Source organism: Rhinolophus sinicus, linkage group LG10 (assembly GCF_036562045.2).
Source record: "Rhinolophus sinicus isolate RSC01 linkage group LG10, ASM3656204v1, whole genome shotgun sequence".
Taxonomy (NCBI): domain Eukaryota; kingdom Metazoa; phylum Chordata; class Mammalia; order Chiroptera; family Rhinolophidae; genus Rhinolophus; species Rhinolophus sinicus.
The window spans coordinates 48,049,779-48,075,989 of NC_133759.1; the positions used below are offsets into that span (position 1 = coordinate 48,049,779).

Sequence of the window (26,211 nt, forward strand, 5' to 3'; positions counted from 1 at the left end):
TACGGGCATTTTCTGCTTTCTACAGTTTCCTGCATTTAAAGGATTGTACTGAAAACAGGCTTTGGAGGAAAAAAGGTCCATCCACAATCTATATAATGGAATATGTGTGAATAAAAAATCTCAAATTCTTTAGTCAGTGAATTCCTGAGGATTGTGGTATATCATCTATAGGAAACAGCCAAGAGATCTATTGAAAGACATATCACACGAAAGAAGCTGTGTAGCTTGCTATTGCTAGAAATACATCAGCTGAACCAAACTGACAGGTAATCTTAATGTCATATTTTGGCGTGTCTTCGCAGAATAAGCAAGAAATCTTTTCTTTCCCTCAACAAAGTCAACTGATTTTTAAAGTTTCGAATAGCATAGATCTTTCCTGATGTAAGCTAGAAAGGTCTTTTTAAAAAGTAAAATTGACTATAAAAATGGAGTAGTTTTTTTGGATTTTTATCCTGGAGACTGGTAGTGTAAAATAGGTTTCAGAGGCAAAGCCAATGAGTTTATATCATTCTTCTTAGGTCTGGCAGAGGGTAAATGTACTAACACTGGGAAACAAAAGAGAACTGACCTTTATGAAAGTGTGGACTAGGCCTATATCTATTAGACCTATTAGTATTTCATTAGCTCTATTAGTGTTGGATCTATTAGTAGTTCACAGGACTGAGCAGAGCAAAGCAAACTGCTGACTGTGTGATCTCATGGTGGCCATGCCTTCTGCTTTATGGTCACCTGTTCTCCAAGATGCAGATGGGGACAAAATATCATTTTAAAAGCTGAGAAAAAAACACAGACCTTGCTTTCTTTTCATCTACCTAGCTTTTAAATTCAGTTTTATTTAAAACCATCACCATCAGATATATGTATACTAAAACACTTTACTTTTAACTTTAAACCAAAAACATAAACAACAAACCTTTGAGGACTCAGTAGCATTTCTTCCAATAGATATTCAGGCAGTTCAATTTTGTGTAGAATAAATTGATCGAATAATCTTTGCTGGACATTTCCATGGTAAGAACACTGATAAAGTACATCTAAGCTCTGTTAAGATGACATAGCACCACATTTCTGGTGCTTTGGTTTTTTTTTTTGCATGCTCATTTTATTTTTTTAAAAGACTTTTGTTAAAAATATAGTTAGCATACAATATTACGTTAGTTTCAGGTGTACACCATAGTTACCTAACATTTATATACCTAAAGAAGTGATCACCATGGTAAGACCAGCAACTAAATAACACCATACCACGCGATCACAATATTATTGACTATATTCCTTATGCTGTACTTTACATCCCCATGATGTATTTATTATATATCTGGAAATTTGGATCACTTATTGCTCTTCACCCTCCCCCCCTTTTCCCCTTTTTAATTTTTCAGTTACAGTTGACATTCAATATTATTTTATATTAATTTCAGCTGTACGGCATATGGTTAGACATTTATATATTTTAAGAAGTGATCCCCTGACAAGTCTATGCATAGTTATTACCATATTATTGACTCTATTCCCAATGCTTTACATCCCCACGATTATTTTGTAACTACCAATTTGTACTTCTTAATCCCGTCCTCTTTTTCATCCGCTCCCTCAACCCTCCTCCCATCAGGCAGCCATCAAAATGTTCTCCATATCTATGAGTCTGTTTCTGTTTTGTTTATTTTGTTATTTAGATTCCACATATAAGCAAAATCACATCGCATCTGTCTTTCTCTATTTGACATACTCCACTCAGCACAATACCCTCCAGGTCCATTCATGTCACCGCAGATGGCAAGAACCCATTCCCTTCCCTGGCTGAGCAATATTTCACTTAATATATGTACCACTTCCTCTTTTTTTTTTTTTAAATTTATTTTAAAAATTTATTGGGGTGACAAATTTTTTTTAAATATATCTTTTTATTTTTAATTTACTTTTTAAATTTATTGGGGTACTTCCTCTTTATTCTTCTATCGACAGACACCCAGGCTGCCTCATCTGGGCTATTGTAAACAATGCTGCAATGAATATATGGAAGCACATGTTCCCTTCAAGTATCATTTTGGGTTTCTTCGGATAAATACCGGGAAGTGGGATTACTGGGTCCTTCTTTGTCTCTTGTTATAGCCTTTGTTTTAAAGTCTCTTTTGTTTGGTATAAGTATTGCAACCCCAGTTTTTCTGTTTTGTTTTGTTTTCATTTTCATGAAATAACTTTTTCTATCCCTTTTTCAGTCTGTGTGTGCCTTTCAATCTGAAGTGAGTTTCTCGTAGGCTGCATATGTAAGGGTTTTGTTTTCTTATCCAGTCAGCCACCCTATGTTTTTGATCAGAGCACTTAATTCACTTACATTGAAAGTAATTGTTGATAGATGTGTAATTATTGCCATTTTATTATTTACATTTTTTATCTTTTTTTTTTCATCTTAAAGATGTACCTCTAACATTCCCTGTAATACTGGTTTGGTGGTGATGAATTCCTTTAGCTTTTTCTTGTCTGGGAAGCTCTTTTATCTGTCCTTAGATTTTAAATGATAGCCTTGCAGGGTAGAGTACCCTTGGTTGTAGGTCCTTGTTTTTCATCACTTTGAATATTTTGTGCCAATCCCTTCTGACTGCAAAGTTTCTGTTGAGAAATCAGCTGACAGTCTTAATGGAACTCCCTTGAACCATAAGGTTCAGCTGCTGATAAAACCTCCTGCTGCAGGCAAGTTGGGTGAGGCAGGATCCCAAGTGAGTCAGCAGGGTGGAGCTCACCAGACCAATCAAATTCAGATTTGGCCTGTGGGGCAGGCTCAACATGCAGAAGGTGGTGCCCGCCTGCCAGGAGAAGGAACCCACACAGGGAAAATGGGGACTGTCCCTCTAGTCCTCACTCCTAAGTTACACAATTCAGTCTCTCCCCATATGTCTCTGACTCCCCCCAGTCAACGTCCCTCCACCGGAGCCCAGGGTGAGTGCCTGCATGGGCCCTTTAAGAGAATGTCTGGGTTCCCCACAGCCTTCCAGCCCACCCCCACAGTCGGAATTCCCACTGTTTTTCACAGCCAGAAGTTGTGGGGGCTCCTCTTCCCAGCCCCAGTACTCTGGGCTGTGGAGCCTGGTGTGCGGGGCTGGGGTCCCTCACTCCTTCATGGGGAACCTCTGTGGTTGAGATATCCCTGTTTTCAACCGCCACACGTGGGTGTGGGACCAGCCCATTTCTCATCTTCGCCTCCCTACCAGTCTTGATGTGGCTTTTTCTTTATATCCTTAGTTGTAAAACTTCTGTTTAGCTAGACTGCAGATGGTTCTCTGGATTGATTGTTCTATAATTTAGTTGTAATTTTGATGTGTTCATGGGATGAGGCAATCACAGCATTTATCTACTCTACCATCTTGGGTCTCCTTTCTACTTTGATTTTTTAATATACTCCTTGCTGTGGGGGAGGAAAATGTTTCCCTCAATTCTCTAGGGTTCATGGCTGGGTCTGAAAATTAAACTGACAAAGTTTAACAGGAGAAAAACATATAAGTTTATTTAATATAAGTTTTATGTGACACAAGAGCCTTTGTGAGAAAATTAAGACCCAAAGGAACAGTTAAACATGAGTGTTTTTATGTTAGGTTTGATGAAGAATGGGAAGTCATGGAAAGATATGATTGGACAGAGTATGACCTAAGTATAGTTAACTGTGGGGATGCAGCAGGGTCTGTTTATTCTAATTCCTCTCAGTGTCCCTTTGTCTTCTGAGATAAAGAAGCTCCTTTCACTAAATATAGAAAGGGCACCCATATGAGGGTTTTATGACCTGCTTCAGAGGAATGTCAGAAAGTCCTTTCTGCACATTGCATTTCTCAAGTTCCTTCAGCTTAAAATATTCAATGTGCCAAGGTAGCATATTTTGGGGTAGCATGTCCTGAACTCCATCACTGCTATAGAAATATTTATCACTTATGAGTACATCAAACATCCATACATATTATCTTCTTTAATACTCAACCCAGGACAGGACAAGGATGTTTATCTTTGTTTTCTTCAGGGGAAAATGGGCATTTCAATAAATGAAGTAACAGAGCTTGCCTCCATAGAGGTAGATCTCGTACCCACGACCACAGTGCCCATCCCACAAAACCACCCTGTCTCATTATACTGGGACTCATCTGGGATCTCAACCCTTTGGCATCCAAAGAATCATGTAGCAAAACGGATAAAAAATGCTAATGTACCAACGGTGGTCTAGAGGGACATTCCTAGGTAATATGTATTTTACCTAAGCTACACTACCAGCAGCTTTCATGGTGGATGATTCAGGAAGGTATGAAAGATGGTTTTATGCTAGTAAGATAATGATTATCTGGGTTATGAAGCAAGAAAGGAAAAACACAAATTCTGGTGCCCATAAAATATTTTTAGGTAGCATAAAAACCTTGGGAACTATTTTTGGAAGACACTCATAGTTGACTTAACTCTTAATTTTGTGACTGAACTCTCTCTGCCTTGGAGTTGGCCACAAGCTTCCTTGTTTCTTGCTCCTTTACTGCCAAACAACTCACTACATTCACTCCCTCAGGACTGGACTTTGGAAAATCTGTTCCTGGCTTCCCCTCCTTCTCTATAGGTGGGACAAACAAGGCCATGATGATATGATGCAATCTATGATACTCCAGCTATAATAGAGTCAATTCTGAATATCGGGCTGGTGATCCAATCTGTGGAATGTTCAGGATCTTTACTTTTTCTTTTTGTAACTTTTGAAAAAATTGAGATATAATTGATACATAATATTATGTTAGTGTCAGGTATGCAACATAATGATTTCATATTTGTATATATTATGAAATTATTACCACAGTAAGTCTAGTTGCCACACAGAGTTACAATTTTTTTTCTTATAGTGAGAACTTTTAAGATTGATTCTCTTAGCAACTTTCAAATATACTATACAATGTTATAAACTATAGTCAACATGCAGTACATTATATCTCCATGACTTATTTATTTTATAACTGGAAGTTTTGACCACCTTCACCTGTTTCACTCACCTCCCACCCTCTCCCTACCTCTGGCAACCACCAATCTGCTCCCTGTCTCTATCTATGAGTTCATTTTCTTTAGATTCCACATGTAAGTGAGATCATACAGTATTTGTCTTTTTCTGTCTGACTTATTTTATTTTACATAATGCCCACAAGTTCCATCTGTGTTGTTGCAAATCACAAGATTTCCTTCCTTTTTATGGCTGAATTTTATTTCATTGTATTTCTATACCACATTTTCTTTATCCATTCATCCATTGATAGATACTTAGGTTGCTTCCTTTATTATTTTCTTCCTTAGCATTTCTCTGCTTATTAGAGTTTCCATCAGGTAGTTAGGAATTGGGAATGGAATTGGGAAACTAACAACATAAGGCAGTATATGGTACCGTTAGCCAGGGCTGAGTTCCAGGTGAAAGGTACTCAGAGAAGCCATTATGGAGGAGGCAGAACTGAATTGAACATTGTTGAAGGATAGGGTTAGGATAGGCTGAGAGGCTAAGAGAAGATGCCCATTCCTTTTTCTATATATTTTGTTACAGAGAAAAGCTGTATGGATTTTCTTTGGGGTTACATTCTTAAGTAATATTTCTTGGAACATTCTTGGAAAGAATATTCTCCTTTCCTCGCGTTTGCTGATATGCTAATGCTGTATCTCACCAATAGCTTTAAGACTCCCACCATCTGAGCATTCTAAATCAGAAAGTCAAACAAGAAGTATAATTTTGGCTCCACCACTTGATGGCTGGTATCTCAGGAGAACTTGTTTAACTTCTCTGGATCTGTTTTCTCATCTGAAAAAATAAGGTTAACAATACCTACCTCCCAGGCTTGTAGAAATTGGGAACTTACCCACATTGAGAAAATGTGGGAACATTAACTAACAGTGCCTCACATATAGTAAAGGCTCAGTGAAAAACAGGATTCTATTCCCTCCTCATAGGTCATAAATTATAGATTCGTTTTATGAGTGGGGGACAATCAGCCTGACTCCTGGCAGCCTGTGAAGAATGTGGTACCTCTGCTGAAATACTTGTCTCTGGAATCTGGGTCAGACTTCTTGGAAACCCAACCTGACCTCTCGCTGGTAGCCACCCAAAGACCCTCTTCCCTTTTTGAGAAATGGACGGTGGTACCACAGTTTATACTTCCCGGTCCATTGCCATCCACAGCCCTCAAGAGCCCTGGGACACATACTAGCTGTCAAGAGATTAAAAGACAGCAGAATTTAGTACTGAAAAGTGCTGAGGCCAGGCATATATGTTAAAAACTAAGGACATTTGTTAGCCAAGGGCAAAAGCATACTGCTAGGTAATCAGAAATTTCCCAGTGAGCTAGTCCAACAGAGAACGACAGTAATTTTTCTTGCATATATTTCCCTGGGTGGCTTTCTCTATAATCCTAGAGCAGTGCAATCAGATGGGGCAGACACGCTGGTTAAACCTGCTCTTTACTAGCAGATAGAGAGGGAGACGTGACCTCTGTGCTCTATTAATTAAAATATCTTACTGGGAAAGTGGCCATGATGAGGGGAGAATCTAGTTTTGGAGATGGTTCTAAGCCTGGACATTGAAGAAAAGGGGAGATTGCATAATCACAGGCCTTTTAGCAAGCTAAATAACATCCCTTTAAAAGCAAAATGTAATTTCAGAGTGAATCAGGTACACACCTATCAGTCCTTATGCTCCAGGGTTGCTGTTTAATAATAATAACAAGAATGGTAACAAAAGACAAATATTTCGTCAGAGAAACAAATCCAAGGCAAAAATCCCCCCAAACCCCAAAAGGTAAAACCATTTGTTTTACCATTTGCTACTAACACTGGAAGGGAAGGACTTTTGTGGCTCTGAGGAATTGCTTCTACTGGGTAATCATCTCCTGTGGAGCAAAGTCACCATCTTCCAGTCCACAGGGGGCCCTCTGTTCTCTAGTTCTTGCTTGAACACTCAGTGAGTCAGGAGAGAGGGGCTACATTCACGCTGAAGAAAGAGTCTGTTCTTTGGGAGATGAGGTTAGGGTTGGTGTTGGGAACAGAGCCTTGGAGAGACTCTTGGAGGTGAGAAGATGATGTTATTGATACTATCCTCTTCCTCCTTTTCTCAGCTTATCATTAAATAGTGTAAAAACTGGGTCACTTTTTTGAACTATTTGAAAATAAGCTTTTAATGTTTTTAGGCAGCTGACTAAATTCTTGTTCAGAATGGGCTTTGGACGGGAAAGTTGGATAGTCACCTGGTAGAAAAGTGAAGTGAAAGGTTTTAACTATGTGAAGAAAAGATTGCAGCAGTCCTTTGTTTAATGATGGTGTTAAATGCAGACTGCATGTCAATGAGGACCCCAGCCTGGGAAAGGGACTGTCCTAAGACGGCTCAGAAAAGGAAACCCTGATTAGAGTAGAGAATTGTAAGGTGGCAAAAGAAAGGATTTTCTTTAGGGAGCATTTTTGCCTGTCCAAAAGCCAAGGGATAAACTTTCTCTGCCCCTGAGGTTCATTATATTTCTGAAGTTCATGATTAATTGACATTGTGATGAATCCTCTATCCCCTTGACCCCTCTCCTCCACATCCATACCCTGGATTTTGTTTTGTTTGGTTTTGTTTTCAGTGTAAGTAAAGACTGAGCATCAAGTTATCACTGTATAATTGAGGTCAAATTTTAATTTCAATATCTTTTTTTTGAATGACTTTTTTCAATGGAAATTTAAATTTAATTTCAGTTGTTTTAAAAACATTGAAAACAAAATACTTCAGGGTTTTGAAATTGCCTGTTAGTTGCACTTATAGTGAGATAACTCTAAACCAGTCAGGCTGAGAAGATTTGGCATATATATTAAAAATTAGAGTGAATTAAAAGCATGTAATACCACTGATTAAAATGTTGTAGATACACCTGGGTGTAGCAAAATCAGGAGATGAAATCGTGATGGAAATGGTTTTTTCTTTTTTCTTGTTTGGATCTTTTTTTTGTTTAAATTAAAGTTTATTGGGGCAACAATTGTTAGTAAAGTTACATAGATTTCAGGTGTACAATTCTGTAATACATTATCTATATCTCACATTGTGTGTTCACCACCCAGAGTCAGTTCTCTTTCCATCATCGTATATTAGACCCCATTTACCTTCTTCTAGCGCCCTGTTCCCTCTTCCTCCTGTACCTTCTGGTAACCCCTAAACTATTGTCTACGTCTATGAGTTTTTGTTCTTTCAGTTGTTTGTCTTGTTCTTTTGTTGTTTTCAGTTTATATACCACATATTAGTGAAATCATATGGTTCTCTACTTTTTCTGACTTATTTCGCTTAGCATTGTAATCTCAAGATCCATCCATGTTGTCACAAATGGTCCTATTTCATCTTTTCTTACCACTGAATAGTATTCCATTGTGTATATATAACACAACTTCTTTTTCCATTCATCTATAGAAGGACACTTTGGTTGTTTCCATGTCTTGGCCACTGTAAACAAAGCTGCAATGAACACTGGAGCACACTTGTCTTTATGGATAAATGTTTTCAGATTTTTTGGGTAGATACCCAGGAGAGGGATTGCTGGGTCATATGGTAATTCTATTCTTAATTTTTGAGGAACCTCCACGCTGCCTTCCATAGCAGCTGTACAAATCTGCATTCCCACCAACAGTGTATGAGGGTTCCTTTTTCTCCACAGCCTCTCCAACACTTGTTACTATTTGTCTTGTTGATGATAGCCATTGTGACTGGGGTGAGGTGATATCTCATTGTGGTTTTTATTTGCATTTCCCTGATGATTAGTGATGTTGAACATTTTTTCATATGTCTATTATGGCAATGGTTTTTAACCTGGGACCTGTGGATGGCCTTTAGAAATTGCGTGGATGCCCTGGGATTAAAAAGCAAAATTTTGTGTGTTTCCGCTTTTGTCTCAGGGGAGGATTGTGGCTTTTGCCAGATTCTCAAAAGGGACCCTGTCCTCCCCAAAGATCAAGAACCCCCAACAACTGAAAATGCTAAGTACATTGGACTAAATTTTAAAAAATTGATAAAAAGAAACTTTTCTGGGCATCTATACTTTATCTTTCCACAGGCTTAGAATGTTGTAGGTATTATAGGATATACAACTTAACATTCTATTAAGAATTTTGAATCTCAATGCAATGGTTATAGAAGTCATTTCACAAATAGAGAAGTTAGATTAAAAAAGAGATACTTTGTCCTAGGGTGTGGGATGGTCTTAATAATTCAAACAAAAAATTTCCTGAGAACTGGTGGGCTCTAAGGATGGAAGCCATGGTGCTGTTGGCGGAAAATGTCACCTAAATGCCACTGGGAGGCGCTGTGGCACAGGGAGTAGAAGGAACCCAGCATCTATTATAATATTACTCAGCTTCCAACTCCCAGGAGACCTTGGACAGGTCATTTAATCCGACTCCAGGTCGGTTTTGATATCTGCAAAATGAGATTTGTTCTCGATGTGTTTCAATGAGACAAAGATATGATAAACAGCAATGCACTTTTTAAAAAGTGTGTGGTTGCAATTCAAATAAATATGTTGATAAAGATTGCCGCGATATTAAGTATAAAGAATGAGGTGCAGAATAGCAGTTACAGTATGATGCTTTCTGTGTATGAATTTTTATTCAAACACGCACATGCCGATAATATATGGGGTTATTTTTTTTACTAGAAAAAGGAACAAAACACTGGTTATTGTTAGGGAGTAGAACTAGGAGTGGGGACGCAGGCTTCTATTTTTCATTTTATTACTTCCATTAAAAATGTTAATGGGGGTGGGTTGGTGGAGGGGGAGGGGGGGTGTCGGTTAGCTCAGTTGGTTAGAGCGCGATGCTCTAACACCAGGGTTGCCAGTTGGATCCTCGCATGGGCCACTGTGAGCTGTGCTCTCCACAACTAGGTTGAAACAACTACTTGATTTGGAGCTGATGGGTCCTGGAAAAACACACTTAAAATACATTTTAAAAAGTTAAAAAGAAAGTTAACAGGGATATCTGGGCAGTGGGATTATAGGATGATTTTGTTTTTATTATTTCCTTTTAACAACTAAAAGTAATTGTTTAAATAAAAATAAAAGATACTTGGGAAAGGGTGCTGTGTAATTGTTAGGTGGGATTATTATGAATGAAGAATAATCATGGCTGATTTCAGGCCTGATCATAGAAAAGAGAGAGTTTTCAGGAAAATTCTTCTCAAGAATGAGGAAGTACGCCAACTTCACTTCTGCCGCTCCCTTAGAGAGAACAAATTCGGAGACAGTTTTATTCTTTAAGAAACCTATGTCCCTGGCATAATGTGGCTGTAAAAATTGTGCTGGAATTATTTGCAGGTAACTGCCTAATGCCTGCACTTGAACATCATTCCAGCAACTGTCCCCTCTCCCAAATGTTTTTGTTTTCTATTAGATTGTGTTTTCATCAGAATACAAACCTCTAATGTCTGCCCTTTTCAGAAAACCCTCCATTGACCTGCCCCATTTCTCTGCTTCCCTTTACTGGCTTCTGTAAAGAGTAGTACTTGTCTGTACTTGTTCTCTCCAGGTCCTCCCCTCCCATTCTCTATTTCAACGTTTTTTTTTGTTTTGTTTTGTTTTTGATGATGAGTTTTAAACTGATATAACAGTAGAGAGAATAGTAGAACGAACCACCAGATACTTCTCACCCAGCTCTCACAATGCTCAATCATGGCTAATTTTCTTTCACCTATATCTTTGTACTTCTCCTTTTTCATATTTTGAAGCAAATTTCACACCATATCACTTCATCTGTAAATATTTCAGTGTGTATTACTAAAAGATAAGAACCCTTGTGCCATAACCAATACCTTAAAAAATAATTAATTTAAAAAATATAATTAAATATCCAGTTGGTCTTGAAATTTCCAATTATTTCATCTATGTCATATTTTTTTCTAACAGTGTTTGAAACAGGATTCAAATAATGTCCATTTGTTGCATTTGTTCTCTCTCTCTCTCTCCCCTTCTCTCCCTTATCTCTCTCCATCTTTCCCTCACTTGTAATTTGTGTATTGAGGAAACCATGAGGCTTATCCTTCAGAGTTTTTCATAGTTTGGATTTTGTCAATTGAATCCCTGTTGTGTAGAGTCACATGCTTCTTTATCCTCTGTATTTCCTAAAAATTGGTAGCTGAATCTATTAATAGAGGGTTGATCAGATACAGGCTAGATTTTGGGGTGTGGGGCCAGGACTACTTTAAAGGTGGTGGTACATTCTTCTCCCAGGACACCTACAAAGTCTGTTTCTCTTTTTGAGATGCTAGTAGCTGTTGATGATCAATGCTTATTTCCATGAATTCATTAGGGTTCCAAAATGGTGAGATTTGAATTTTATCATTCCTTTTCCCTTTAGTAGCTGGAATACCTTTTCAAAGAGCAATTTACCCCCATCTACTATTTGGATACCTAATGGTACAATTTATACAGAAAGGCAGGATAAATTCTTGAGTATTTTGTTTATTAGTCTCAAAATAATGAGTTGGTTCCCTAGCATGTCCAAATCTGAATTTGGGTTCTTTTTGATTTTTTTTTAAGTATCATTATGAGCTCACGTATTTAAACATATTAGATGTGTTTTAATCCATTGCAGTTGTTAACCATATCAATACTCAGATTTTCCCATTCCCACTGTCTCTTAAACTCAATTTAGTAACACCCACCACTCTCGTTAATGTCACCATTAGCCTCCATGTCACAAAATCCAATAATCAATTCTGAATTTTCATTAAAAAAGTTTTTTAATTGATATATAATTCACACACCATGATATTCATTGTTCTTTTTGTGTTTTTTTTTAAATTTTATTTTATTAAATTTATTGGGGTGACAATTGTTAGTAAAATTACATAGATTTCTATTCGGCAGTAAGAAAAGATGATATAGGAACATTTGTGACAACATGGATGGATCTTGAGAGAGTAATGCTGAGCGAAACAAGTCAGACAGTAAAAGCAGAGAACCATGTGATTTCACTGATATGTAATATTCATTGTTTTAAAGTATACAATTCAGTGGGGTTTTTAGTCTATTCACAGACTTATACAGTCATCCCCACTCTCTAATTCTACATTTTCATCACCTCCCAAAAAGAAACCTCATACCCATTAGCAGTTACTCCCCATTTCTCCCTCCCCCAGCTTCTGGTAACCACTAATCTACTTTCTGTCTCTATGGATTCGTGTATTCTGGGCATTTTATATAAATGGAATTGTATAATACATGGCCTTTTGCAATTGGCTTCTTTTACTTAACATAATGTTTTCAAGGTTCATCCATGTTGTAGCATGAATTACCGAGTCCTCATCCATCAGGGGCATTTGATGCTATTTATCACTTTTCTTTGTTCTTTTGACTTTTGGAGCACCTTCTCGCTTATGTTCCTCCTGCTTCGCTGGCTGCTTCTCTCATTCTTCTCAGATGCTTCCTCCTTATCTATTTATTTTTATTTTTTCCTCCTTATCTTTCAGTCCTCTTAATGTTGGTGAGCTCCAGGGCTCAGACCTCAGACCTCTTCCTTTTTTTTTACACTCATGTCCCAGGGGCCCTTATCCAGTCTCATGGGTTTTCATTCCATATATATGTCATCAACTCCTACATTGTATCCCCAGCCCAGAACTTTCTTCTGGATTCCAGAGCTATATCTTCATTCTTCTTGAATGTCTAATATGCACTGCAAAAGCAGCATGTCCAAAATGACCTCCTGAGACCCCACACCCTCCTGCCTTTCAATGCGGTCCTCCCGCAGCCTTCCCGCTAGTCGCTCAGACCAAAAACCTTGTCGTCCTCCTTGACTCTATTTTTCTCACCCCCACATCACATCTATCAGCAAATCCTGCTGCCCTTTCCTTCACAATACATCCAGAATCCAGTTTCTTCTCATAACCTTCATAGCTAAGCCCCCTTGTCTAAGCCCCACTTGCCTCTTGTTGGATAATTGCAATAAACCCCTGACTGGTGGGGGTCCCTGCCGTCACCCTCTCTGCAGAATATTCTTAGCAGCTTGAGAAATCATTTGAGAACATAAGTCAGATCATATGTCTCTTCTGCTTAAAATTGTTCAATGGATCCCTGTATTGGTCAGAATAAAAGCCAAAGTTTTTACAGTGTCTTAGAAACCCCACGTTTTGAGCCCTCCCCTCCCCCATCACTCTCACCTCCTACTGCTCTCTACCTTGATTTCCACACTGGCTTTCTCACTGTTCCTTACATACAACACACATGTTCTCATCTCAAGGCCTTTTTGCATTTACTGTTCTTTCTGCCTAGAATGCTCTTCCTCCAGGTATCTCAATTCCTCCTCTTTCAGTTCTGTGTTTATATGTCACCTAATCAATGAAGCCCACACTGACCATGCTGTTTAAATAGCAACTTGCACCCCACCCTTTCCTCACATTCCCTATGTCACTTTTTCCATTTTTCTTTTTTCCAAAGCACTTACCTACCAATACATACATACACACATAAGTATATGCATCCACATGTGCACACATTTTTCACCTGTGCATACATGTATGCACACATGTACACCTACTTGTTTACTTGATTGTGCATTGCCTGTCTTCTTCACTAGAATGTAAGCTGTATGTGTGCAGGAACTTAATTTTGTTCTCTGCTGTACTTCCAGCACCTAGAATAGCGCCTCGTTCATCATAAGCTCTTCATATATTTTCATTGAATGAGTGAAAGAACTGTCTAAATACTTCTTTCTCCCTCAGAGGCAAGTGGCAAGAGCAGAAATTTTAAAGCATTATTTTGGTTGCCTTCTGCTTGATGTGAAATGGTAGGGGCCTTCTGTTTTCTTTTCCAAACTTAGGATGGTCAGGGATGACACAGTACCTCTGAGTTCTGGGCTCACACTGATTCCTACTGGACATTTAGTCAGCGTATTTGCCCCTTTGATCTCCCACAGCATCCTTGGGGAGCTCCCTGGGGGCCCAGCACAGAGCCTTCTTCCGTCCAGATGTTTGGATGCTTGGTTTTTGGATAGAGATGCCAAACAAGAAAGGAAGATTATTTTTCAGGCTAGGGATTACATACAAAAGCCAAATGTGATAGAAGTGTCACCCCAAAGGTTAGCACACACAAATAGCTTGAAAACTGGCTTGAACAATTCTGCTTGCTACAAATAGAGATGAAACTAAATTTTAAACAATTAGACTTTCAGAATCAGAAAGGCAATTCCCTCCCTCCCTCCCTTTCTCTTTCCCTCTTTCTTTCTTTCCTTCCTTCCTTCCTTCCTTTTCCTTGTTTCCTTCCTTCCTTCCTCAAAAAGGGCCAGAGAAATGAGGCAAATCTCCAGGGTCACATAGTTAGTGACAGAGTCAGATCCCAAACTCAGGTTTTCTAATTCTCACTCTTTGGAATACATTATGCTGTCCCAGTAAACAAGAAAATAGAAAAGTACTTGATTAAATATCTTGAGGAAGTTAACTGCTTAGCTCTCAAAAAGCTCAGTGCCAGTGGACAAGTAGCTAGAGTATCACCCAAGAGATAGAAAAAGAAACATTTTTGGTCTCTAACCACTCTAAAATTTCCTGTTCATCTCTCTCATCCTGTAGATTTCTCCCACGGCTATTTATCTTTAGCTCAAATCATTATCTGCTCACTTGCTTGCATAGAGCTTATATTCTTCTATGGGAAAGAGGGAACAGAGGGTCCCAAGGAAAATGTGTTATTTTAAAAATTATTACAAAGCAATTTTAATGTACATTAAACATGATAAATTAATAACAGTTGACATTTGTTGAACATATTATGTGTGACAAACACTATTATTATGTTTCATACATTGTCATATCTAATCCTCATAAACTATGAGGTACTATTATCATCCCCATATTATAGAGGCAAGAACTCAGTGCTAGTGGACAAGTAGCTAGAGTAACTGGAGATTAGATATGACAATGTATGAAACATAATAATAGTGGAGATTAGGCTTGGAGATTAGGTAACTGGGATTGGTTTATTTTCAGTCTTAAAATATATTTTTAATATTATATCAATAGACAGCTCGTTTGCTACTCATATGCCCTTTGTCTCTCTGTGGGTTAGTGGATACGGGATTCTATCAGTCTACACAAATTTTTTAGTTTTTCTTCACATTAACGTTTATAATGGTAGGACAGTATATTATATTTATATAGATTTGGGTATATATATGTATCACATATATAATTGGAACACTCATTCTTTTTTCTTTTTTTAAAATTTATTTTCAATTGCAGTTGGCATTAAATAATATTTTATATTAATTTCAGCTGTACAGCACAGTGGTTAGACATTTATATAATTTATGAAGTGATCCCCCCGATTAGTTTAGTACCCACCTGGCACTACACGTAGTTATTACACTATTATTGACTATATTCCCTGTACTGTACTTTACATCCCCATGACTATTTTGTAACTATCAATTTGTACTTCTCAATCCCTTTACCTTTTTCACTCAGCCTCTCAATCCCCCTCCCATCCAGCAACCATCAGTTTGTTCTCTGTATTAATGAGTCTGCTTCTGTTTTGTTTGTTTATTTTGTTCTTTAAATTCCACATACAAGTGAAATCATATGGTATTTGTCTTTCTTATTTCACTTAGCATCATACCCTCTAGGTCCATTCATGTTGTTGCAAATGGTAATATTTCATTCTTTTTTATGGCCAAGTAATATTCCATTGTATATATGTACAACATCCTCTTTATCTAATTCTATTGATAGACACTTATGTTGCTTCCATATCTTGGCTATAGTAAATAATGCTGCAATGAACATAGGGGTGCATATACGTTTTTGTATCAGTGTTTTGGGTTTCTTCAGACAAATACCCAGAAGGAAAATTGCTGAGTCATAAGGTAGTTCTACTTTTACTTGTTTTGAGGAACCTTAGTACTGTTTTCCATAGTGGCTGCACCAATTTGCAATTCCACCAACAGTGCACAAGGGTTCCCTTTTCTTCATATCCTTGCCAACCCTTGTTGTTTGTTGATTTATTGATTATAGCCATTCTGACAGGTGTGAGGTGACATCTCGCTGTGCATTTCTCTGATGATTAGTGGAACACTCATTCTTAATCAGGACACACTGATTTTCCAAAGCAGCTCCTTATACATGTTGAATCTAAGATTTTACTCCAGTGACTACATTCTGAACTGTTGTGCTACAGAAGATAAAACAAAAATATAGGTTTGTTTTTCTTTTTAATGTTTTTGTAACCCTTATAATAAGAGAGCTTTGGCATGATAGTTGTCTTACATAAATCAAAACGTGATTTAATAAAATGGTATTCTACAAGCTATAAAACTCTTAGCAGGAAATATGGGGTAAATCTTCATGATGGTGAAGTAGGCAATGGTTTCTTAAATATGACATCAAAAGCATAAGCAACAAAAGAAAAAATAGATAAATTGAACTTTTTCAAAATTAAATGCTTCTGTGCATCAAAGGACACCATCAAGAAAGTGAGAAGACAACCCACAGGATGGGAGGAAACATCTGCAAATCTTACATGTGATAAGAGTCTAATATCTAGAATATATAAAGAAACTTTAGAATCCAATAATAAAAGGACATACAATCCAATTTAAAAATTAACAAAGGATTTGAATAGACATTTCTCCAAAGTAGATATACAAATGGCCAATAAGAACACGAAAAGATGCTCAACATCATTAGCCATTAGAGAAATAAGTCAAAACCACAATGAGATATCATTTCATACCCACTAGGGTGGCTATAATAATAATTTAAAAAATGGAAACTAAGTGTTGGTGACGATGTGGAGAAATGAGAACCATCATACATTACTGGTAGGGATGTAAAATGCTGCAGCCACTTTGGAAGTTTCTCGAAATATTAGAGTTACTATGTGACCAGGCAATTCCATTTCCAGATATATGCCCAAGAGAATTGAAAGCTATGTTGTCATATGACAGCAAGTACACAAAAACCATACGTGGATGCTCATATCAGCCTTGTTAATAGCTAAGAGGCAACAACTCAAATGTCCATCAACTGATCAGTGGATAAACAAAGTATGGCGAATCCATGTATTGCAATAGTATTCAGCCATAATAAGGAATGGAATACTGGTCCATGCTACAATAGGGATGAACCTTGAAAACATTATGCTAAGGGACAGAAGCCAGACAGAAATGATTCTGTCTAGATTGTATGATTTTATTTTGGTGAAATATCCAGAATAGGAAATTCTGTATAGACTGAAAGTACATTGGTGGTTGCCAGGGGATGGGGGAGTGGGGGAATTAGGAGTAACTGTTAACAGGGAAGGGGTTTCTCTTTGGTGTGATTGAAATGTTCTGTCCTTAGTGATGCTGATTGTATAAGTCTGTGAATATGCCACTGAATTCTACATGTAGTGGTTAAAATGGTGGATTGTATCTCAATTAAAAAATGGCATTTTACAGGCCCTAAGTGATACATATATTTGAATCATCTTATTTGAATTAAGTTTCTGTGCTCTTTATTGCAAGCAAGCTTTGCTTCTTTTTATATTCTGTTAGGGTTTGATTTTGAGGCAATGCCAGTTTGGGACTGGGCATGTGATTTCTGAGTTCTATTGGGACCTGAACTGTGATTGTTTGCCTAAGCTCCCGCCCAGCTAATTTTATAGTTCCACCTACAGAAGGTAGGGAGGAAACCTGGTCATCACCAAGACTGTGTATACCTCATGGCAAAATATTTGATGAATTTAATAAAGAAATCAAGCTGGAACAATGGACTCTTAGAAGTTAGGATTATGGTTGCCTTTGCTGGAGAGAGGGGATGATGCTTTATGACTTGGAAGGAAACACAAGGGAGGTTTCTGCGGTGCTAGGGATGTTCTTGTTTTAAAATCTGGATCCTGTTGCATGGGTGTGTTCAATTTGTGAAAATTCATCCGGTGGTACGCTTACGATATGTGCATCGTTCTGTGTGCTTGTTATGCTTCAATAACAAGTAAACAATTCAGTTCAGCCTCCACATATGTGTGTATGATGTCAACAAACTGCTGTGATTGCATGGAGACCAGAATTCACTGAACTCACCTGCTGCCTTAGAGATGACAGCCAGCCATGGCCACTCTAAAGGTTTCTGTCTCAGTACATTGCAGGTGCTCTCTGAGCGCTGCATCACAGCCCCGTCGCTGAGGCAGCGAGTACTTCCTCACCATCTCCTAACAATTGTTTTCCAGAGCAAGGTCATGGCTAACCTATGGCTCCTGTGCATTGGGGCTGCTGGAATGTGGCCCCCTGGATGAGATGATGCTCTGAGTCGGGGATAGCGCTGCCAGGCAGGTGTGCCCCACTCCCTACTCTGTCATCAATGTCAGACACCTGGAAGCTACCTACTATGATGTTAGCTTTTTCCACCTATACCCAGAAACATGCTTGTGGGCACTCCACCTGACCTTCTAGTGGTTCCCATATCTAAAATATTTGGTGCTGATGTACTTTGGCATCCAGATGTTTTGGATTTTAGAAAGGTGATACGTTGTACATGCTGTATGTAATATTGCCAACACGGCCTTGGGCAGCCCTCGGTAATCAGACAATGAAGTATATTTACACTAAGTAGGGTGAAGACTACAAATGGTGTCACGTCAGTTCAGGCCAGGGCGTGCTGTCAAATGAGTTTGCATCCAACTTCAAAAAGTGTTCTGGTTTTCAGAGTTTTGGGGTTTGGAATTGCTCGTGAGAGAACATGGATCTATATCAGTCAATGTTGCCATTGAGTGAATGAGTCTCAGGCCTTTCTTGATAGAGGTTTTAAAGGATGGAGGTGCTGAGTGGGAAAGGGAGTGGGGGGAAGAGTCAGATAGGCAGGAATGCCACAATGTGCTAGGCTGAGGCAGTGTGCCGGGTCAGTGCCTGTAGGGGGAAGAGCGGCGAGAAGGTAACCTTGCGGAGGTGGGACAGGGATGCCTGGTGCAGCACAATCCTTTCTGGGATTCTGCTCCTCTGTGGCTCCTGCTGAGCTGTCAATGCTTGTTAACATTTCATCGATTCCTGTAGCATATTAGGGACTTCTTGGAGCATTCAGCCATAGCCAAGTCCATAATGTAAACATTTCTGGAGACTAATATTTATCTAAATTAAGTTAATTATGAGGATGAGAAAGCTGACTTAGACATGTGTTTTGAGGAGATTAGAGTTGAATTCCCTCAACAAGGAGCTGGGAAGCCTTTCCTGGAAAATGGATTTGCCGTCATTCCTGCTCATCGTTCAACACGATGTCAGTTCACTGTGGGAACGGCTTCTAAATGTCTCCAGGATCATCTATAGGGATTGAAGGGGGAATAAACAGACAAATCTCACATCACATTGGGAAGGTGTCCCCCTGGGACCCCAGACATGTTAAGTTTGGTATAAACTACCATGTTTCCCTGAAAATCAGGCCTAGCCGGACCATCAGCTCTAATGCGTCTTTTGGAGCAAAAAATTAATATAAGACCCGGTCTTATTTTACTATAATATAAGACCGGGTAATATATAATATAATATAATATAATATAATATAATATAATATAATATAATATAATATAATAATATAATATAATAATATAATACTGGGGCTTATATTAATTTTTGCTCCAAAAGACACATTAGAGCTGATTGTCCGGCTAGGTCTTATTTTCGGGGAAACAGGGTATTTGAAAGGAACAGTAAAGAAAGTGACGGTATGGGGTTGTTTATGTGTGTCTGCAAGACAAAGATGGTAGCCATGGTGGGGGTTGTTTGTAAGATGATTCTATTTGTAGTTGGTGTGGTTCAAGATTATTATAGAGTGTTATGGGGGCACAGAGGAGAGGTATCTAAATCAGCCTGTGGTAGAAGTGGGGCTCAGGGAAAATTTATAGGAAAAGATGCTTTGAATTGATTCTTTTTCTTGTTGCTTATTATTATTAAAAACTTAAGTAAAATGCTCAGGTTATAATATAGTTCAGTGAACTTTGACAAATGAATACATCCATGTAAATACCACCCCAGTCAAGATATAAATCATTTTAATCATCACAGAAAGTTCCTCTGTGATTCTTTCCAGCCAGTGCCCTACCACCACCCATAACCCCAGAAACACCTGGATGAACTGCCTTTGGTCTAGGTATTTACAATAGGAAGAAGGGGAGGAAAGGCAATTCCATGGAGGGAACAATGTGCAAATGCAAGAACATTGGAGAAATTGTGACATACAAAAGGGACCTCCAGTTCTCTGGTATTATCATATCTCTGGGGCTGAGAGCATGTCCTCTCTGTTGGATGAAAGTTTGACAGAGGTGAGGCTAGGAGCCAGGTCACCAAAGGATGTGAAGTCAAGAAACTTGACTTTCATCCTATAAGACAAAGGGGGCATAGAAGGGTTTCAGGCAAGTATTGGTACTGATATTAAGACCAGTGTACTTAAGGATTTTTTTCTAATTTAAAAATGCAAAAAAAAATTAAAAATCTTTTTGTTGTAGTAAAATAAACACAGCAGAAAATTTACCATTTGAATCTTTTATAAGTGCACAGTTCGGTGGTATTAAACGCATAGATATTGTCGTACAGTTATTACCATCATCCATCCCTAGAACTCTTTTTATCTTACAAAACTGAAACTCTACCCATTAAACCATACTTGCCCATTCCTGCCTGCCTCCAGCCCCTGGCAACCACCGTTCCACGTTCAGTCTGTATGTTTTTGACTACTTTAGATATCTCACATCAGTGGAACCAGGCAGTATTTGCCTTTTTGTGGCTGGTTTATTTCACTCAGTGTAATGTCCTCAAGATCCATCCATGTTGTAGCATATGTCAAAATTTCCTTCCTATTTAAGGCTGAATCCTTTGTATGCATATACACACATTTTGCTTATCCATTCATCTGTCAATGGACACTTGGCTTACTGCCATGTGTTAGCTATTGTGAATAATGCTGCCATTACCTTGGGTATACAAACACTCTGCTTTCAGTTCTTTTGGGTATATACCTAGAAGTGAAATGGCTGGATTATATGGTAATTCTATGTTTCATTTTTTGAAGAACCACCAAAAGTTCACAAGTGTTCCATTTTTCCACATCACAAATACTTGGTGTTTTCTTGTCCTTTTTTTTTTGATAGTAGTCACCCTAATGGGTGTGAAGTGGTATCCCACTGTAGTTTTGATTTGCATTTCCCTAATGATTAAGACCTTAATTTTAAAGAGATCACTCTGGCAGCAGTGTGGTTGGGGAAATGGAAGGGGACACAGAGTAGAAGCAGAGCAATCCTGTTAGGACTGATTACAGTAATCTAGAACTGATGGAAGCCTGAGTTAAGACAGTGGGTGGTGAAAACGGAGAAAGGAAATGGATGGGAGAGGAGTTAAGGAGCTAGACTCTCTCATACTTGGTGATAAATTAGAGGTTGAAGGAAAGGGAAAACTTTACAAACTAAGGCAGCTACAAAGCAGTAAGTACATGGTATTTTCTTCAATAACACCGGATTTTGTGCCTCCCCAGATTTCAAGGTTTTGCTTACTCAAAGTAACCAGCTATTTAGTGTAAAACATTAGGACTCAGACCCCTGGCTCCCAGACCAGGTGGGGAAACGTTTTTTTCTAATGTAATTTTAGAACCCCTTAAATGTCTCAGAAATGGGCCAATTGTTATGCTTAACAAATAAATCTCGGGTTCTTTTCCTTAAGGAGTGACTGGTATATTCAATGTATGATTTTTTAATAACAGTTTTATTAAGATATGATTCACATACTATGCAAGTCACCCATTTAAAGTGTATAATTTAATGGTTTTAATATACAAGTATGTACAGATTGTGCAGCCATCACAATATGAAAATGTTTTTTATCACCCTCCAAAAAACCCTGTACCCATTAGCAGTCACTCCCTAATTCTCTCCCCATCCCCATCACTAGGCAATGACTAATTTACTTTCTGTTTCTATAGAGTTGCCTATTCTGGAATGTTCACATAAATGGCATCATACAATATGTGGTCTTTTGTAACTGGCTTCTTTCACTTAGCATAAAGTTTTCAAGGTCCATCCATACTGTAGCTTGTATTTGTACTTTCTTTTTATTACTGAATAATACTCGGTTGTATGGATATATCAAATTTTGTTTGTCAATTCATCAGTTAATGCACATTTGGGTTGTTTCCACTTTTTGGCTAGTATGAATAATGCTGCTATGAACACTTGTGTACAAATCAATCTATGATTTTAAATGGGAATGGCTACCTTATGGGGTTGTTGGAAGAATAAAGCAAAAAGATTCAGTAAGGCATCAAATACAGTGCTTGGTATACAATAAGTGCAAAATAAATGGTGATTCAATATGATGGGGACAGTGACCATAGTGGGAATATATTTTTGGAGCTGGTGGTGATTGTTGATAGCCCCCAAACATTTTTTTTCTTTCCTTTTGTCCTATTCTATGGCACCACTTCCATCTTTCCCTTTTAGTATCTTCTTATTTTTCTGTATTTCTTTCTTTTTCCTCCCCAACTCATATATTAACATTATCAGGGAGTCTTCTATGTGTTGCTTAGTGCCTGGTAGCCTGAGGACAGGGCCACAGCCTTTGTTACTCTTTGGGAAGTAACGTGACTAAGCCTAGGGAGCAAGTAGGGCAGTGTACAGCAAATTATTGCTGAGAAGAGTCTATAAGGATTTTTCTGGACTTTAGAGGCTTATTAGGCAAGAACTAATGGAAGGTTTTTAACCATAATTATCCAAAACTAACAATTTCCTTTTTTATGTGGAAATGCTCAGAGATTTTTGTCCTTTAATCAAAGGAGTGCTTGGGTATTTTGTTAATACTGCTACGCAAGATAGTTATTTTTACAGACATTTATCTTAATATTAAATAAATTATTTTTATCAGTCCAAAGGAAATAGAAAATAACTGTGGAGACAAGTTGCATTTTGAAGTTCAAGTGTTTAAACCATTTTGAGGGCAAAGTTTTATTTTATTGGTAGGAAATTGTTAAATTTATTCCTCTGTAAAATACAGTGATCTGTCCTTTTGTGTGAAGGGAGACAAATATCTAATTCAATAAAATGTTGCTTGACATCAAATAATTGATCAAATATTTCAATGAAGACAGTTTTATGCTCGGTGTTGGTGTTGTATGGTGTCTGCATTTGAAAATCCCTTTCATATTAATTTAGTATGCTATTGATGTCTCTCTTTGATTCACATAAAGGAACAAAGATGATTCTTTTCTGTAGGGAGGACCTCAAAAGGAGAAGCTGAACTGACACGGCAGAAGAAATGAAAATTCATTAAGCATTTTTGAAAGTGGGGTCAAGATGGTGGAGTAGATAACCACTGTGCTTACCTTCTCTCACTACCACATCAATTACAACTAAACTATAGAACAACCATCACTGAGAATAGCCTGAAGTCTAGCTGAACTGAAGTCCTACAACTATGGACATACAGAAGAAGTCACCTTGAGAATGGAAGGAGGGGCAGAGACAAGGAATAGGCTGTTCCCACACCCGCGTGTGACCATTAAAAATCAGGAGGGATATCTTGGCTGTAGAGGTCACCTCCAGAGGAGAGAGAGGTTCCAGCCCCTCACCAAGCTCTCCAGCCCAGGGTTCCAGAGCCAGGGAGAAAAGTTTCCATAACTTCTGGCTGTGAAAAAAGTGAAAATTGTGGCTGAGTGACATAGGGTGGCTGCAGTCCCATGTTTTCCTCTCTTAAAGAGCCAGCGCTCAGACTTGCTCACTGACAGACTCACTCACTCTGAGCTCCAGTGCTGGGGCAGCAGCTTGAAAGGTGCCAGGGACGTATGGGGAGGAACTGAGTTGTCTAGCTTCAGGGCAAGGGCTGGAGGGGCAGCCTTCTCTTGCAGGGAGGAGCTGGCAGAAGCCATTGTTTCTTTGTTGAGCCCTCCCCAATCCCTACATGCAGAGGCAGGCTGAGGCCATATCTGAGTCTCCATCAAACTGGCTATCACCTTTCATCTGCATGTCCCTAGTGATTCCTTGACACCATGCCCCACCCAACTTTCCAGCACACCCAGGCCGCTTCCACTGGGTTTTCTGTACAAACAACCTGTCTTAGCTCATGCTGCGGACTTTCCTAAAATCTCTCCAAGGGTCACAAAACCCAGACAAGCAACATCTGGCTTTGGCATGTCGTGTACCTCTCACTGAGCACCCCTAAGCCCAGAACTAGTGACAGCCAACCTTGGTTTGCATATTGGCCTCTCAAGTCACCTTCAAGCCCCGTGCAGGTAGTAGCCATCTGCAGATCACTTTGTGGCTCATTCCAGGTGGCCTGGGCAAGGCACAGGCTGTGGCTGAACTTGGCCTGCAGCGAGTCACCTTCCAGGAGGCCCCAGGGCTGGCATGCCTGGTGGCTAGCTTTAGACCAAGATGGAGCATCATCCATCTGCCTCCAAGGATGACACACCCAAAGGGAAGACTGGGCAGGCACCAGAGCCCTGATAAAGCACATCCTGCTCCTTATGGTCAGCCCCTGCACAATAACTCCTCCACCGTAGTCATGGCCAGTCCTCAAAGCCAATCAGCCTGAGAACCAATCTGTCCAATTGATGAGCCAACAACAATCAAGGCTCAACTATAGTGCGAGGGCACACACAGCCAACACAAGGGACACATCTGGAGCACCCGGCTCTGGTGGCCATGGAGACTGAACCACTGGGTCTCACAGTACACCAAAGGCTACTCTACTAAGACAAGGATGTGTAGCAGCCCTACCTAATATATAGAACACAACAAACATAGGAAGGCATCCAAAATGGGGAGACAAAGAAACGTGTTCCAAATAAAAAAACAGAACAGAGCTCCAGGAAGAAAAACAAACAAAATGGAGACAAGGGATCTACCAGATGTAGAGTTCAAAACAGTGGTTTTAAAGATGCTCAGTGATCTCAGGGAGAACTTCAACAAAGAGATAGAAAACATAAAAATGGAGCTAGAGGGGCCGGCCTGGTGGCTCAGGCGGTTAGAGCTCCATGCTCCTAACTCCGAAGGTTGCCAGTTCGATTCCCACATGGGCCAGTAGGCTCTCAACCACAAGGTTGCCAGTTCAACTCCTCGACTCCTGCAAGGGATGGTGGGCTCCGCCCCCTGGAACTAAGATTGAACACGGCATCTTGAGCTGAGCTGCCTCTGGAATGACTCAGTTGGTTGGAGCAGGGGCTCTCAACCACAAGGTTGCCGGTTCGATTCCTCGACTCCTGAAAGGGATGGTGGGCAGCGCCCCCTGCAACTGAAATTGAACACGGCACCTGAGCTGAGCTGCCGCTAAGCTCTCGGATGGCTCAGTTGGTTGTAGCGTGTCCTCTCAACCACAAGGTTGCCAGTTCGACTCTCTCAAGGGATGGTGGGCTGTGCCCCCTGCAACTAGAAAACGGCAACTGGACCTGGAGCTGAGCTGCGCCCTCCACAACTAAGACTGAAAGGACAACAACTTGAAGCTGAATGGCACCCTCCACAACTAAGATTGAAAAGACAACAACTTGACTTGAAAGAAAAAAAGTCCTGGAAGTACACACTGTTCCCCCAATAAAGTCCTGTTCCCCTTCCCCAATAAAAAAAAAAAAAAATGGAGATAGAAAACATAACAAAGAACCAGTCAGAAATAAGAATACAATAACTGAAATGAAGAATACATTAGAGAGAACCAATAATAGAGTAAATGAAGCAGATGATTGAAGCAGTAATTTAAAAGATAAGGTAGCAGAAAAACACACATTCAGAACAGCAAAAAGAAAAATAAATCCAAAGAAATGAGGATAGTTTAAAGAGTCTCTGGGACAACATCAAGCATACCAACATTTACATCAATGGGGTACCTGAAATAGAAGAGAGAGAGCAAGGAGTTGAAAACCTATTTGAAGAAATAATGACAGAAAACTTCCTTAATCTGATGAAGTAAGTATACATACAAGCCCAGGAAGCACAGAGAGTCCCAAACAAGATGACCCCAAAGAGGCCCACACCAAGACACATCATAATTCAAATGCCAAAGGTTAAAAACAAAGAGAGAATCTTAAAAGCAGCAAGAGAAAAGCAGTTAGTTAGAAAAGCAGGAGCTCTGATAAGGCTGTCAGCTGATTTCTCAACAGAAACTTTGTAGGCCAGAAGGGATTGGCACAAAATATTCAGTCATTAAAAACAAGGACCTACAACCAAGATTCTACCCAGCAAAGCTATCATTTAGAATATGACAGAAAAAGAGCTTCCCAGGCAAGAA

At 39.1% G+C, this 26,211-nt stretch overlaps 1 protein-coding gene across 3 annotated transcripts in view; it reads left to right on the forward strand.

The window, feature by feature from the left end:
- CACNA1D (calcium voltage-gated channel subunit alpha1 D) overlaps positions 1–26,211 on the forward strand; it is a 427,288-nt gene that overhangs the window by 24,753 nt on the left and 376,324 nt on the right. The window lies entirely within an intron of this gene.